The sequence below is a fragment of the Schistocerca gregaria genome, unplaced genomic scaffold (assembly GCF_023897955.1).
Source record: "Schistocerca gregaria isolate iqSchGreg1 unplaced genomic scaffold, iqSchGreg1.2 ptg000169l, whole genome shotgun sequence".
Classification (NCBI taxonomy): domain Eukaryota; kingdom Metazoa; phylum Arthropoda; class Insecta; order Orthoptera; family Acrididae; genus Schistocerca; species Schistocerca gregaria.
In genome coordinates, this window is record NW_026061724.1 from 10,042,765 (window position 1) to 10,056,900 (window position 14,136).

Sequence of the window (14,136 nt, forward strand, 5' to 3'; positions counted from 1 at the left end):
CTGCCTTCGATTCCGAATGCACAAAGTTTGTGGTCTTGTTTCCCAGTCTATATTTGGTCGGTCTCGTAAGAGGTTGAATGTAACAAATGGGTGGGAAAGAGCAAGGGGCAGCGGCTGTGCAGAACGAAAACACAATTCCTCAGGGTGTGAGCGTTTCGAGATGAGTCGTATACAAGTTATAGATGGTCGTCAGTGCCCGTGTGGCCTAATGGATCAGGCGTCGGACTTCGGATCTGAAGATTACATTTTCGAATGCTGTCACGCTCGTGTTTTTCCAGTTCTGAAAAAGAAACATACCGTTTTAATGTAGCAATTGAGCAGTACGAAACCGTCTGAATGTTGCTGTTGACCATTTTTTGCTTGGAGTTGCTCTTGAGCTTGAAACACACACAACAAGACCGGTGTTAACTAGCGAAGTGGTCGGCAGGGTGCCGTCACCGCGAGTTTTGACTGGCACTTGCACATCTAAAACAACGTCGGATAGTAAATCGTTCGGCTTTTGAGTCACATCAAGTATGTGTGTTAATTTTGACGCCACTAGCTCTGCATGTTGTCATGCAATTCCTTTACCTCTCAGAAATGATTATGAAATAAAAGTGAAGTACGTGACGAGTGTGACGTTAGGAAAACATTAGGCAGCATGGAGAGATTCTGTATGGGACCACCCAACCCAAACGAGTACTGTGTGACTTGCTACCCGGGAGGTATTAACGGAGGCAGCCGGCTAGCTAAGTCGGTAGAGCGTGAGACTCTTAATCCCAGGGTTTTGGGTTCGAGCCCAACGCTGGGCGGAACGAAATTTTGTTCCGCTGCAGATGTAATTTACCGTTTTTCTGATTAACGTGATATAATGTAAATAGCAACTTTAACATTTGCCTACGTCTCTGTCAGTCGCAAGGAGACTGTATTTGAAGGTGAAGGTGATTTTGTAGACATGTGTGAAAGACATGTTCTGAAATGCAAGTGTTGTTGTTTGGAGAGCACATCGGTTACGTGTCAGATGTGTAGCCAAGGAGTAATGGGTCGCCATAGCTGCAAATATTAGAAGGTAATATGATGTGTTGTCAGCTGAAGTCTGATGATGCAGGCGACCGTAAGGCCGAAGTACGCAAGAGTACTGCTAGGCCGCGCCTCTTTAGCTCAGTGGTAGATCACTGGTGTAGTAAACCAGTGCTGGTAAGTTCCATCTTCAGAGGAGGAAGACGAATTTTGGAAATCAGTTTTGCGTCGTGGCCGTATAGCAAACAGTATCTGTGATGACGAACAATTAGCGACAGGCGTTTTATTAAGAATTCCTCTCAGATGTGATTAAGGCGAATGGCGCAGATAAAGCATTTGCCAAAGCGGTACAGCCTAAGGTGGGACGAGGCAGTCTGAATTACATTTTATAGATGTATTTCTCACATATCTCAGAGCCTCTCGCGGTGGTCGTCGTCGTCGTCGTCGTCGTCGTCGTCGTCGCCGCCGCTTCTGCAGAAGTAGCAAATGGCCATCGTAGCAAATGCGGCCAGGGACGCCCTGCCTTCGATTCCGAATGCACAAAGTTTGTGGTCTTGTTTCCCAGTCTATATTTGGTCGGCCTCGTAAGAGGTTGAATGTAACGAATGGGTGGGAAAGAGCAAGGGGCAGCGACTGTGCAGAACGAAAACACAATTCCTCAGGGTGTGAGCGTTTCGAGATGAGTCGTATACAAGTTATAGTTTGTCGTCAGTGACCGTGTGGCCTAATGGATCAGGCGTCGGACTTCGGATCTGAAGATTACAGGTTCGAATGCTGTCACGCTCGTGTTTTTCCAGTTCTGAAAAAGAAACATACCGTTTTAATGTAGCAATTGAGCAGTACGAAACCGTCTGAATGTTGCTGTTGACCATTTTTTGCTTGGAGTTGCTCTTGAGCTTGAAACACACACAACAAGACCGGTGTTAACTAGCGAAGTGGTCGGCAGGGTGCCGTCACCGCGAGTTTTGACTGGCACTTGCACATCTAAAACAACGTCCGAAAGTAAATCGTTCGGCTTTTGAGTCACATCAAGTATGTGTGTTAATTTTGACGCCACTAGCTCTGCATGTTGTCATGCAATTCCTTTACCTCTCAGAAATGATTATGAAATAAAAGTGAAGTACGTGACGAGTGTGACGTTAGGAAAACATTAGGCAGCATGGAGAGATTCTGTATGGGACCACCCAACCCAAACGAGTACTGTGTGACTTGCTACCCGGGAGGAATTAACGGAGGCAGCCGGCTAGCTAAGTCGGTAGAGCGTGAGACTCTTAATCCCAGGGTTGTGGGTTCGAGCCCAACGCTGGGCGGAACGGAATTTTGTTCCGCTGCAGATGTAAATTACCGTTTTTCTGATTAACGTGATATAATGTAAATAGCAACTTTAACATTTGCCTACGTCTCTGACAGTCGCAAGGAGACTGTATTTGAAGGTGAAGGTGATTTTGTAGACATGTGTGAAAGACATGTTCTGAAATGCAAGTGTTGTTCTTTGGAGAGCACATCGGTTACGTGTCAGATGTGTAGCCAAGGAGTAATGGGTCGCCATAGCTGCAAATATTAGAAGCTAATATGATGTGTTGTCAGCTGAAGTCTGATGATGCAGGCGACCGTAAGGCCGAAGTACGCAAGAGTACTGCTAGGCCGCGCCTCTTTAGCTCAGTGGTAGATCACTGGTGTAGTAAACCAGTGCTGGTAAGTTCCATCCTCAGAGGAGGAAGACGAATTTTGGAAAACAGTTTCGCGTCGTGGCCGTATAGCAAACAGTATCTGTGATGACGAACTATTAGCGACAGGCCTTTTATTAAGAATTACTCTCAGATGTGATTAAGGCGAATGGCGCAGATAAAGCATTTGCCAAAGCGGTACAGCCTAAGGTGGGACGAGGCAGTCTGAATTACATTTTATAGATGTATTTCTCACATATCTCAGAGCCTCTCGCGGTGGTCGTCGTCGTCGTCGTCGTCGTCGTCGTCGTCGTCGCCGCTTCTGCAGAAGTAGCAAATGGCAATCGTAGCAAATGCGGCGAGGGACGCCCTGCCTTCGATTCCGAATGCACAAAGATTGTGGTCTTGTTTCCCAGTCTATATTTGGTCTGTCTCGTAAGAGGTTGAATGTAACAAATGGGTGGGAAAGAGCAAGGGGCAGCGGCTGTGCAGAACGAAAACACAATTCCTCAGGGTGTGAGCGTTTCGAGATGAGTCGTATACAAGTTATAGTTGGTCGTCAGTGACCGTGTGGCTTAATGGATCAGGCGTCGGACTTCGGATCTGATGATTACAGGTTCGAATGCTGTCACGCTCGTGTTTTTCCAGTTCTGAAAAAGAAACATACCGTTTTAATGTAGCAATTGAGCAGTACGAAACCGTCTGAATGTTGCTGTTGACCATTTTTTGCTTGGAGTTGCTCTTGAGCTCGAAACACACACAACAAGACCGGTGTTAACTAGCGAAGTGGTCGGCGGGGTGCCGTCACCGCGAGTTTTGACTGGCACTTGCACATCTAAAACAACGTCGGATAGTAAATCGTTCGGCTTTTGAGTCACATCAACTATGTGTGTTACTTTTGACGCCACTAGCTCTGCATGTTGTCATGCAATTCCTTTACCTCTCAGAAATGATTATGAAATAAAAGTGAAGTACGTGACGAGTGTGACGTTAGGAAAACATTAGGCAGCATGGAGAGATTCTGTATGGGACCACCCAACCCAAACGAGTACTGTGTGACTTGCTACCCGGGAGGAATTAACGGAGGCAGCCGGCTAGCTAAGTCGGTAGAGCGTGAGAGTCTTAATCCCAGGGTTGTGGGTACGAGCCCAACGCTGGGCGGAACGGGATTTTGTTTCGCTGCAGATGTAAATTACCGTTTTTCTGATTAACGTGATATAATGTAAATAGCAACTTTAACCTTTGCCTACGTCTCTGTCAGTCGCAAGGAGACTGTATTTGAAGGTGAAGGTGATTTTGTAGACATGTGTGAAATACATGTTCTGAAATGCAAGTGTTGTTGTTTGGAGAGCACATCGGTTACGTGTCAGATGTGTAGCCAAGCAGTAATGGGTCGCCATAGCTGCAAATATTAGAAGCTAATATGATGTGTTGTCAGCTGAAGTCTGATGATGCAGGCGACCGAAAGGGCGAAGTACGCAACAGTACCGTAGGCCGCGCCTCTTTAGCTCAGTGGTAGATCATTGGTGTAGTAAACCAGTGGTGGTAAGTTCCACCCTCAGAGGAGTAGGACGAATTTTGGAAATCAGTTTCGCGTCGTGGCCGTATAGCAAACAGTATCTGTGATGACGAACAATTAGCGACAGGCGTTTTATTAAGAATTACTCTCAGATGTGATTAAGGCGAATGGCGCAGATAAAGCATTTGCCAAAGCGGTACGGCCTAAGGTGGGACGAGGCAGTCTGAATTACATTTTATAGATGTATTTCCCACATATCTCAGAGCCTCTCGCGGTCGTCGTCGTCGTCGTCGTCGTCGTCGTCGTCGTCGTCGTCGTCGCCGCCGCCGACGAATTTGCAGAAGTAGCAAATGGCCATCGTAGCAAATGCGGCGAGGGACGCCCTGCCTTCGATTCCGAATGCACAAAGATTGTGGTCTTGTTTCCCAGTCTATATTTGGTCTGTCTCGTAAGAGGTTGAATGTAACAAATGGGTGGGAAAGAGCAAGGGGCAGCGGCTGTGCAGAACGAAAACACAATTCCTCAGGGTGTGAGCGTTTCGAGATGAGTCGTATACAAGTTATAGTTGGTCGTCAGTGACCGTGTGGCTTAATGGATCAGGCGTCGGACTTCGGATCTGATGATTACAGGTTCGAATGCTGTCACGCTCGTGTTTTTCCAGTTCTGAAAAAGAAACATACCGTTTTAATGTAGCAATTGAGCAGTACGAAACCGTCTGAATGTTGCTGTTGACCATTTTTTGCTTGGAGTTGCTCTTGAGCTTGAAACACACACAACAAGACCGGTGTTAACTAGCGAAGTGGTCGGCGGGGTGCCGTCACCGCGAGTTTTGACTGGCACTTGCACATCTAAAACAACGTCGGATAGTAAATCGTTCGGCTTTTGAGTCACATCAACTATGTGTGTTACTTTTGACGCCACTAGCTCTGCATGTTGTCATGCAATTCCTTTACCTCTCAGAAATGATTATGAAATAAAAGTGAAGTACGTGACGAGTGTGACGTTAGGAAAACATTAGGCAGCATGGAGAGATTCTGTATGGGACCACCCAACCCAAACGAGTACTGTGTGACTTGCTACCCGGGAGGTATTAACGGAGGCAGCCGGCTAGCTAAGTCGGTAGAGCGTGAGACTCTTAATCCCAGGGTTGTGGGTTCGAGCCAAACGCTGGGCGGAACGGAATTTTGTTCCGCTGCAGATGTAAATTACCGTTTTTCTGATTAACGTGATATAATGTAAATAGCAACTTTAACATTTGCCTACGTCTCTGTCAGTCGCAAGGAAACTGTATTTGAAGGTGAAGGTGATTTTGTAGACATGTGTGAAAGACATGTTCTGAAATGCAAGTGTTGTTGTTTGGAGAGCACATCGGTTACGTGTCAGATGTGTAGCCAAGCAGTAATGGGTCGCCATAGCTGCAAATATTAGAAGCTAATATGATGTGTTGTCAGCTGAAGTCTGATGATGCAGGCGACCGTAAGGCCGAAGTACGCAAGAGTACCGCTACGCCGCGCCTCTTTAGCTCAGTGGTAGATCACTGGTGTAGTAAACCAGTGGTGGTAAGTTCCATCCTCAGAGGAGGAAGACGAATTTTGGAAATCAGTTTCGCGTCGTGGCCGTATAGCAAACAGTATCTGTGATGACGAACAATTAGCGACAGGCGTTTTATTAAGAATTACTCTCAGATGTGATTAAGGCGAATGGCGCAGATAAAGCATTTGCCAAAGCGGTACAGCCTAAGGTGGGACGAGGCAGTCTGAATTACATTTTATAGATGTATTTCTCACATATCTCAGAGCCTCTCGCGGTGGTCGTCGTCGTCGTCGTCGTCGTCGTCGTCGCCGCCGCTTCTGCAGAAGTAGCAAATGGCCATCGTAGCAAATGCGGCCAGGGACGCCCTGCCTTCGATTCCGAATGCACAAAGTTTGTGGTCTTGTTTCCCAGTCTATATTTGGTCGGCCTCGTAAGAGGTTGAATGTAACGAATGGGTGGGAAAGAGCAAGGGGCAGCGACTGTGCAGAACGAAAACACAATTCCTCAGGGTGTGAGCGTTTCGAGATGAGTCGTATACAAGTTATAGTTTGTCGTTAGTGACCGTGTGGCCTAATGGATCAGGCGTCGGACTTCGGATCTGAAGATTACAGGTTCGAATGCTGTCACGCTCGTGTTTTTCCAGTTCTGAAAAAGAAACATACCGTTTTAATGTAGCAATTGAGCAGTACGAAACCGTCTGAATGTTGCTGTTGACCATTTTTTGCTTGGAGTTGCTCTTGAGCTTGAAACACACACAACAAGACCGGTGTTAACTAGCGAAGTGGTCGGCAGGGTGCCGTCACCGCGAGTTTTGACTGGCACTTGCACATCTAAAACAACGTCCGAAAGTAAATCGTGCCGCTTTTGGGTCACATCAAGTATGTGCGTTAATTTTGACGCCACTAGCTCTGCATGTTGTCATGCAATTCCTTTACCTCTCAGAAATGATTATGAAATAAAAGTGAAGTACGTGACGAGTGTGACGTTAGGAAAACATTAGGCAGCATGGAGAGATTCTGTATGGGACCACCCAACCCAAACGAGTACTGTGTGACTTGCTACCCGGGAGGAATTAACGGAGGCAGCCGGCTAGCTACGTCGGTAGACCGTGAGACACTTAATCCCAGGGTTGTGGGTTCGAGCCCAACGCTGGGCGGAACGGAATTTTGTTCCGCTGCAGATGTAAATTACCGTTTTTCTGATTAACGTGATATAATGTAAATAGCAACTTTAACATTTGCCTACGTCTCTGTCAGTCGCAAGGAAACTGTATTTGAAGGTGAAGGTGATTTTTTAGACATGTGTGAAAGACATGTTCTGAAATGCAAGTGTTGTTGTTTGGAGAGCACATCGGTTACGTGTCAGATGTGTAGCCAAGGAGTAATGGGTCGCCATAGCTGCAAATATTAGAAGCTAATATGATGTGTTGTCAGCTGAAGTCTGATGATGCAGGCGACCGTAAGGCCGAAGTACGCAAGAGTACCGCTAGCCCGCGCCTCTTTAGCTCAGTGGTAGATCACTGGTGTAGTAAACCAGGGGTGGTAAGTTCCATCCTCAGAGCAGGAAGACGAATTTTGGAAATCAGTTTCGCGTCGTGGCCGTATAGCAAACAGTATCTGTGATGACGAACAATTAGCGACAGGCGTTTTATTAAGAATTACTCTCAGATGTGATTAAGGCGAATGGCGCAGATAAAGCATTTGCCAAAGCGGTACAGCCTAAGGTGGGACGAGGCAGTCTGAATTACATTTTATAGATGTATTTCTCACATATCTCAGAGCCTCTCGTCGTCGTCGTCGTCGTCGTCGTCGTCGTCGTCGTCGTCGTCGTCGTCGCCGCCGCCGCTTCTGCAGAAGTAGCAAATGGCCATCGTAGCAAATGCGGTGAGGGACGCCCTGCCTTCGATTCCGAATGCACAAAGTTTGTGGTCTTGTTTCCCAGTCTATATTTGGTCGGCCTCGTAAGAGGTTGAATGTAACGAATGGGTGGGAAAGAGCAAGGGGCAGCGGCTGTGCAGAACGAAAACACAATTCCTCAGGGTGTGAATGTTTCGAGATAAGTCGTATACAAGTTATAGTTGGTCGTCAGTGACCGTGTGGCCTAATGGATCAGGCGTCGGACTTCGGATCTGAAGATTACAGGTTCGAATGCTGTCACGCTCGTGTTTTTCCAGTTCTGAAAAAGAAACATACCGTTTTAATGTAGCAATTGAGCAGTACGAAACCGTCTGAATGTTGCTGTTGACCATTTTTTGCTTGGAGTTGCTCTTGAGCTTGAAACACACACAACAAGACCGGTGTTAACTAGCGAAGTGGTCGGCAGGGTGCCGTCACCGCGAGTTTTGACTGTCACTTGCACATCTAAAACAACGTCCGAAAGTAAATCGTTCCGCTTTTGAGTCACATCAAGTATGTGTGTTAATTTTGACGCCACTAGCTCTGCATGTTGTCATGCAATTCCTTTACCTCTCAGAAATGATTATGAAATAAAAGTGAAGTACGTGACGAGTGTGACGTTAGGAAGACATTAGGCAGCATGGAGAGATTCTGTATGGGACCACCCAACCCAAACGAGTACTGTGTGACGTGCTACCCGCTAGGTATTCACCGAGGCAGCCCGGCTAGCTCAGTCGGTACAGCATGAGACTCTTAATTTCAGGGTCGTGGGTTGGAGCCCCACGCTGGGCGGAACGGAATTTTGTTCCGCTGCAGATGTAAATTACCGTTTTTCTGATTAACGTGATGTAATGGAAATAGCAACTTTAAACTTTGCCTACGTCTCTGTCAGTCGCCAGGACATCTTTCGATTGTCAGTAGCACCGTTTTCGTTAAATTAGCGAGATCCGACATGTGCGAGAAAATTGTTGCATCTTGTGGTGGTATCCTAACGTTTAAACATAGCGATGGAAATGTGGGAGAAGTTGTTGTTTCGCATTCCGGCCTAGGAATACTGACTGTTCGAATTTTTGAACTTCCATGTAAAATAACCAGTGAACAGATAAACGCAGTGCTTTGTCTTTACGGTAAAATCATAAGCAATATTGCGGAACGCTGGTCTAGTGCACATAAATTCCCAGTTCTTAACGGGGTGCGGCAATTAAGAATCGAGCTGCAGAAGCACATCCCGTCTTATGTTCACGTTTGCGGGTATCGTGCGATAGTAATGTACGATGACCAGCCTCGAACATGTGCAGCATGCAACTCGACAGGTCACGTGCAAGCCGAATGCATGCAGAGGCGAGTGGCGCAGCTGCCTATCGGCGGGGCTGCCACGCCCCCCTCAATGACAACACTGTCTGTAACGTATGTGGCCGTGGCGCGTGGGCTTTCGGCTACACCCACGGTCCCACAAGTTAGTGAAACCACTTAACTGCCTGCGACTGTGAGACGAATAGAGACTGCTGAAACGCCTGATCAGAGTCAACCTAAACCAGCAGAAATATCGACGTCTATCGTAGTCACCGAAGAACGGGCATCTGCGTTGCAAACGGCTGCGTCTCCACCGGCCGATGCTACTCCACGGGGGGAATCTCAAGCAGGTGATGATAAAAGCCCACAAAAGTGTGCATCTCCCAGAAAAACTAAAAAACGGAGAGTTGCCCGCCAGGATGCCGAACTGATTGCACCGGTTCTGCGCGAAAAGGCTAAACAGATCGGTGAACAAATCAGTGCAAAAGCATCTGATAGCACAAACCATGATCATCCCTCAGCTAGTTTACCATCAGTCCTTGACAATGTCTCAGATGCTCTACCTCTGAACCCCGAACAGTCAGCTACACTTCGAGCCGACCGTGATAACCACATGATCGACCTCTATCCTGTTGAAGCGTCAATAACCACCTCGACAGGCCCACAGCCAACTAGTTGGGCAGACGATACAGAATCCAATGTCGAAGTAGACAGTATGGATACTTCAGAAACGGTGACAGCCATAACTTCGGTCCCCAAGGACGACGATGTTAATGAGAAAGGTAACGCCTCGACAGAAACTACTGTGCAAAAAGAACTCGCGACTGATCCATTTTCAAACGGAGAATATTTTTAACTCTGCCTTTACAGTGACTGTCCATAGATGTTTTTAAATTGCTTGCACAGTGCATTTTCGACGTGGTTTGCTTTTCCAGCGCTATTTATGATTGATATTGGACGGATTTTAGGCATTGCTTTTGTTTAGTCACCCACAATTCAGCCACAGGCCTATCGACTTGCTACTCTAAATATTAATAAGATACGTAGCGCTTGTAAATTACAACATTTAAAGGACTTTTTATATGCAGCTGATGTAGACATTTTATTTGTCCAAGAAGTAACAGAGGTCGGACTTGATTGCATACCAGGTTATAATGTGATTACTAATCCTGGAGCCGGTTGTGAACTAGGTACAGCTTTTATTGCCAAGGAAGGTATTATTATCACTGAAGTCACAGAATTGCCGAACAGTAGGGGCATTGCGGGCACTTTTTATAACAACAGACTAATTAATGTATATGCCCCATCCGGTTCCAGTAATAGACGTCAAAGAGCGGATTTTTTTAAAGGAGAAATAGTTCCAATCTTTGGCGTCCGCCACGACAATGTTATCTTCGGAGGTGACTTTAACTGTGTCATCAGTGCAAAGGACCAGACTCCCAATCTTAACAGATCACTTGAACTGGAACGAATTGTACGAGACTTAGGCTTAATTGACTCTTGGGAGCTCAAGCATGGGGCTGCACCTGGGTTTACCCATATTACGACCCATTCGGCAAGCCGTCTCGATCGAATTTATGTCACACCTAATTTGAGGAATAACATTCTGCAGTCAGAAGTATGGCCAGTGGCGTTCTCAGATCATGCTGCATACATCTGTACTATCACTCTAGACCGACAACGAACGTATCGATACAGGGGCCTGTGAAAATTAAATATTTCACATCTTCAAGACTCGGCGTGTCAAGAAGCCTTCCTCCAAACCTGGCGAGAATGTGAACAGAGATTTGCCTCTTACAATACAGCCATTGATTGGTGGCTCAGGTGCGCCAAACCTAAAATTAGGTGGTGTTTCATGAACTACGCACGGGAAAAGAGCTTTTGGCTTCACAGGACGATCCATTTCTATTTTCATTGTCTGCGGGAACTGTATGCGCTCGGCACTTCGGCCGTCGAGCAATGTAAACGAATTAAGAAAATCCAGGCCAAAATCCTAACCCTAAGGAGGACGCAGCTAGAAGGCTACAAAGTCAGGTCGCGGGTCCAGACTACTGCACACCAAGAACTCACCTCAGTCTACCATATGATCCAAGAAAGTAGGAAAGGATCCCGTAAAATTCTGACGGAGTTAACTGCTGAGGATGGCGCAACGCTGACTACGCACAATGAGATTAAGGCGGCGGTGCTTAACTACTTCACCACCTTGATGTCAAAAATAGAAGTTAACGTGCAAGTGCGGGACGATCTTTTGAATAATTTGCACAACAGAGTCAGTCTCGCGAACGCGGAACAGCTATTAGCCGTGGCAACCGAAGACGACGTGGGATATGTCATCTGGGAAAGTGCTAAGAATAAATCCCCCGGACCTGACGGAATTCCCGCCGAATTCTATCAAAAATTCTGGAACACCATAAAGGCGAAGATCACTTGCATGTGTAACGAACTTCTAGACCACAACAACGTGATCCCCACCAGCTTCTGTGAAGGCGCAATCGTTCTAATTAAAAAAACTCAGGCGGTGCCAACGTAAAAAATCTAAGACCGATAACGCTGCTCAACAGCGACTATAAAATCTTTGCGAGACTATTGGCCCAAAGGCTTAAATCCACGATGACCAGCATCATTGGCCCTTACCAGACCAGCGTGGGCAAGGATCGGAAAATTCAACAGACTCTATGCGACTACCGTGATTTAATCTCCATTGCGGAAGTCTGTAAACTGAAATGTGCCATCATGTCCTTAGATTTCGACAAAGCCTTTGACAGGGTAAACCACCAGTATCTCTTTCGTACCATGTCTGCGATGGGTTTTCCACCTGGGTTCGTTGCCATTATACAACAGATGGTAGCGACTAATTCATCCAGAATCATCATCAATGGCCAGCCTACCCGAGCAATAGAGATAGTCAGTTCCGTCAGGCAGGGCTGCCCAATGTCCATGGCGCTTTTTGCGATTGCCATTGAGCCTTTGTTAGCTACCCTGACGAAAAGTTTACAGGGCATCGTCATACATGGATCCCGAGTTGTGTGCAAGGCGTATGCAGACGATGTCGGTTTCCTTATCATAAATAGAACTGAAGTGGAAACCGCACTACAGACAGTCAGGCAATATGAGCAAGCGTCCGGTGCACAACTAAACTGGACAAAGTCTGGAATATTCAATATTGGCCGCGGCGTAGGATCGCGCCCTCACAGGCAACTACGTTAGCTGAAGATCTTCAAGTGTCTTGGAATTGATTTTCAGCGTAATATCCGGCACACAATTGCAACCAACTATAGAAAGCTTCTACAGACTATTCGTGCCGGCATACGGTAACACAGTGTACGAAAACTAAATGAAATTCAGAAAGTCACGGTCGCAAATGTATATCTCACCTCAAAACTCAATTATATCGCTCAAATTTTACCAATGTCTGCACACACTGCAAAACGAATTATGTCAGCATTAGGACAGTTTGTCAGCCATCGTCACATTTTTAAAGTTCAGTTTGACACCTTAACGCTGGCCACAAAAAATGGTGGCTTAAAGCTTGTCGATGTTGGAAAGAAGGCGCAAGCTTTATACATATCAAAAACTTTCCACCAATGGAAACACTCAGCAGATAGTCTCGCTGCTCACCTGCTTACTGAGATAGCTCCGGCAAACCTCAGTCCACCCATCACGGTGCAACATATTCCAAACGGACTTTATCATTTAAAACGGTTTTTATTGGAGTACAGTTATGCACAGACAAGGATCCCCGTACAAGCAATGACGGCAGTGAAACGCGTGTACCAGGAACTCATGAAAGATAAGAAGCCAAATAACGTCGAAGACAAATACAATTTTTACGACTGGAAGGTAATCTGGTTGAACATCCATTGTCCACACTAGCCGTCAGCAATGCAAGCCACTTGGTATTTCGCAGTTAACAGAAAATTGGCCACTAACTCCAAACTACATAACATACACCTCGCAGAATCACCTTTATGCATCACGTGTAATTTAATAGATACTGATGAACACAGATTTGTGTGCGACAAAGTAAAAGATATATGGGCATATATCACGAACAAGTTGGCGCTCATCAGCAGAACATCTCCCAGATATATAACGCCTGCTGCCTTTCTAACGCCGGATGATACTCCGTACCCACGGACGAGAAGGAACGCACTAAACTGGTTAAAATCCGCTACAGTACACTACTTATTTACAAAAGAAGAAAAGAGTAAAGAAGACTTCTGGGTCTATCTTACAACTCAGCACCATCTGCTAATGAAAACACAAAACTACAAGGATCACTTCGCCAACTACCTGCTCAAAACTGTGACGTAAAATAAAGAAACTAACAGGTCAACTGATTGAATTTCATGTTACTGAAAGTTCAGCAGATATTCACTGCAAAAAGGCGGACCATCTATAAGGCGAATAATATATCATGTTGACCGACTCCCAAGTTACAACCACACTGAAGGATTCGATTGGCAAGATTTTCAAGCTTCATTTCGTAAGCAGAAGAAAAATAATAATAATAAAAAAAAATGGATAAGGCGGCGGTCTTCGGATCCAAAGATTGCAGGTTCAAATCCTGTCACGGTCGTTTTTTTCCAGTTCTGAAAAAGAAACATACCGTTTTAGTGTAGCAATTGTGCTGTACAAAAACCGTCTGAATGTTTCTGTTGACCATTTCCTGCTTGGAGATGCTCTTGAGCTTGAAACACACACAACAAGACCGGTGTTAACTAACGAAATGGTCGGCAGAGTTCCGTCGCCGCGAGTTTTGACTGGCACTTGCACATCTAAGACAACGTCGGAAAGTAACTCGTTCGGCTTATGAGCCACATCAAGTATGTGTGTTAATTTTGACGCCACTAACTCTGCAGGTTTTCATTCAATTCCTTTACCTCTCAGAAATGATTATGAAATAAAAGTGAAGTACGTGACGAGTGTGACGTTAAGAAAACATTAGGCAACATGGAGAGATTCTGCATGGGACCACCCAACCCATACGAGTACTGTGTGACGTGCTGCCCGGCACATATTTACCGAGGCAGCCCGGCTAGCTCAGTCGCTAGAGCATGAGACTCTTAATTTCAGGATCGTGGGTTCGAGCCCCACACTGGGCGAACCGGAATTTTGTTCCGCTGCAGATGATAATAACCGTTTTTCTGATGAACGTTATGTAATGGAAATAGCAACTTTAAACTTTGCCTAGGTCTCCGTCAGTCGCAAGGAAACTGTATTTGAAGGT

The 14,136-nt window shown here is 46.0% G+C and overlaps 2 non-coding genes across 2 annotated transcripts; both read left to right on the forward strand.

Moving 5' to 3' along the window:
* The first annotated feature begins 8,332 nt into the window (after positions 1-8,332).
* On the forward strand, positions 8,333-8,405 carry Trnak-cuu (transfer RNA lysine (anticodon CUU)). The gene has a single exon. It is a non-coding gene; the product is annotated as a tRNA-Lys (tRNA).
* A 5,533-nt stretch (positions 8,406-13,938) lies between these two features.
* Trnak-cuu (transfer RNA lysine (anticodon CUU)) lies at positions 13,939-14,011 on the forward strand. The gene has a single exon. It is a non-coding gene; the product is annotated as a tRNA-Lys (tRNA).
* The last annotated feature ends 125 nt before the right edge of the window (positions 14,012-14,136 follow it).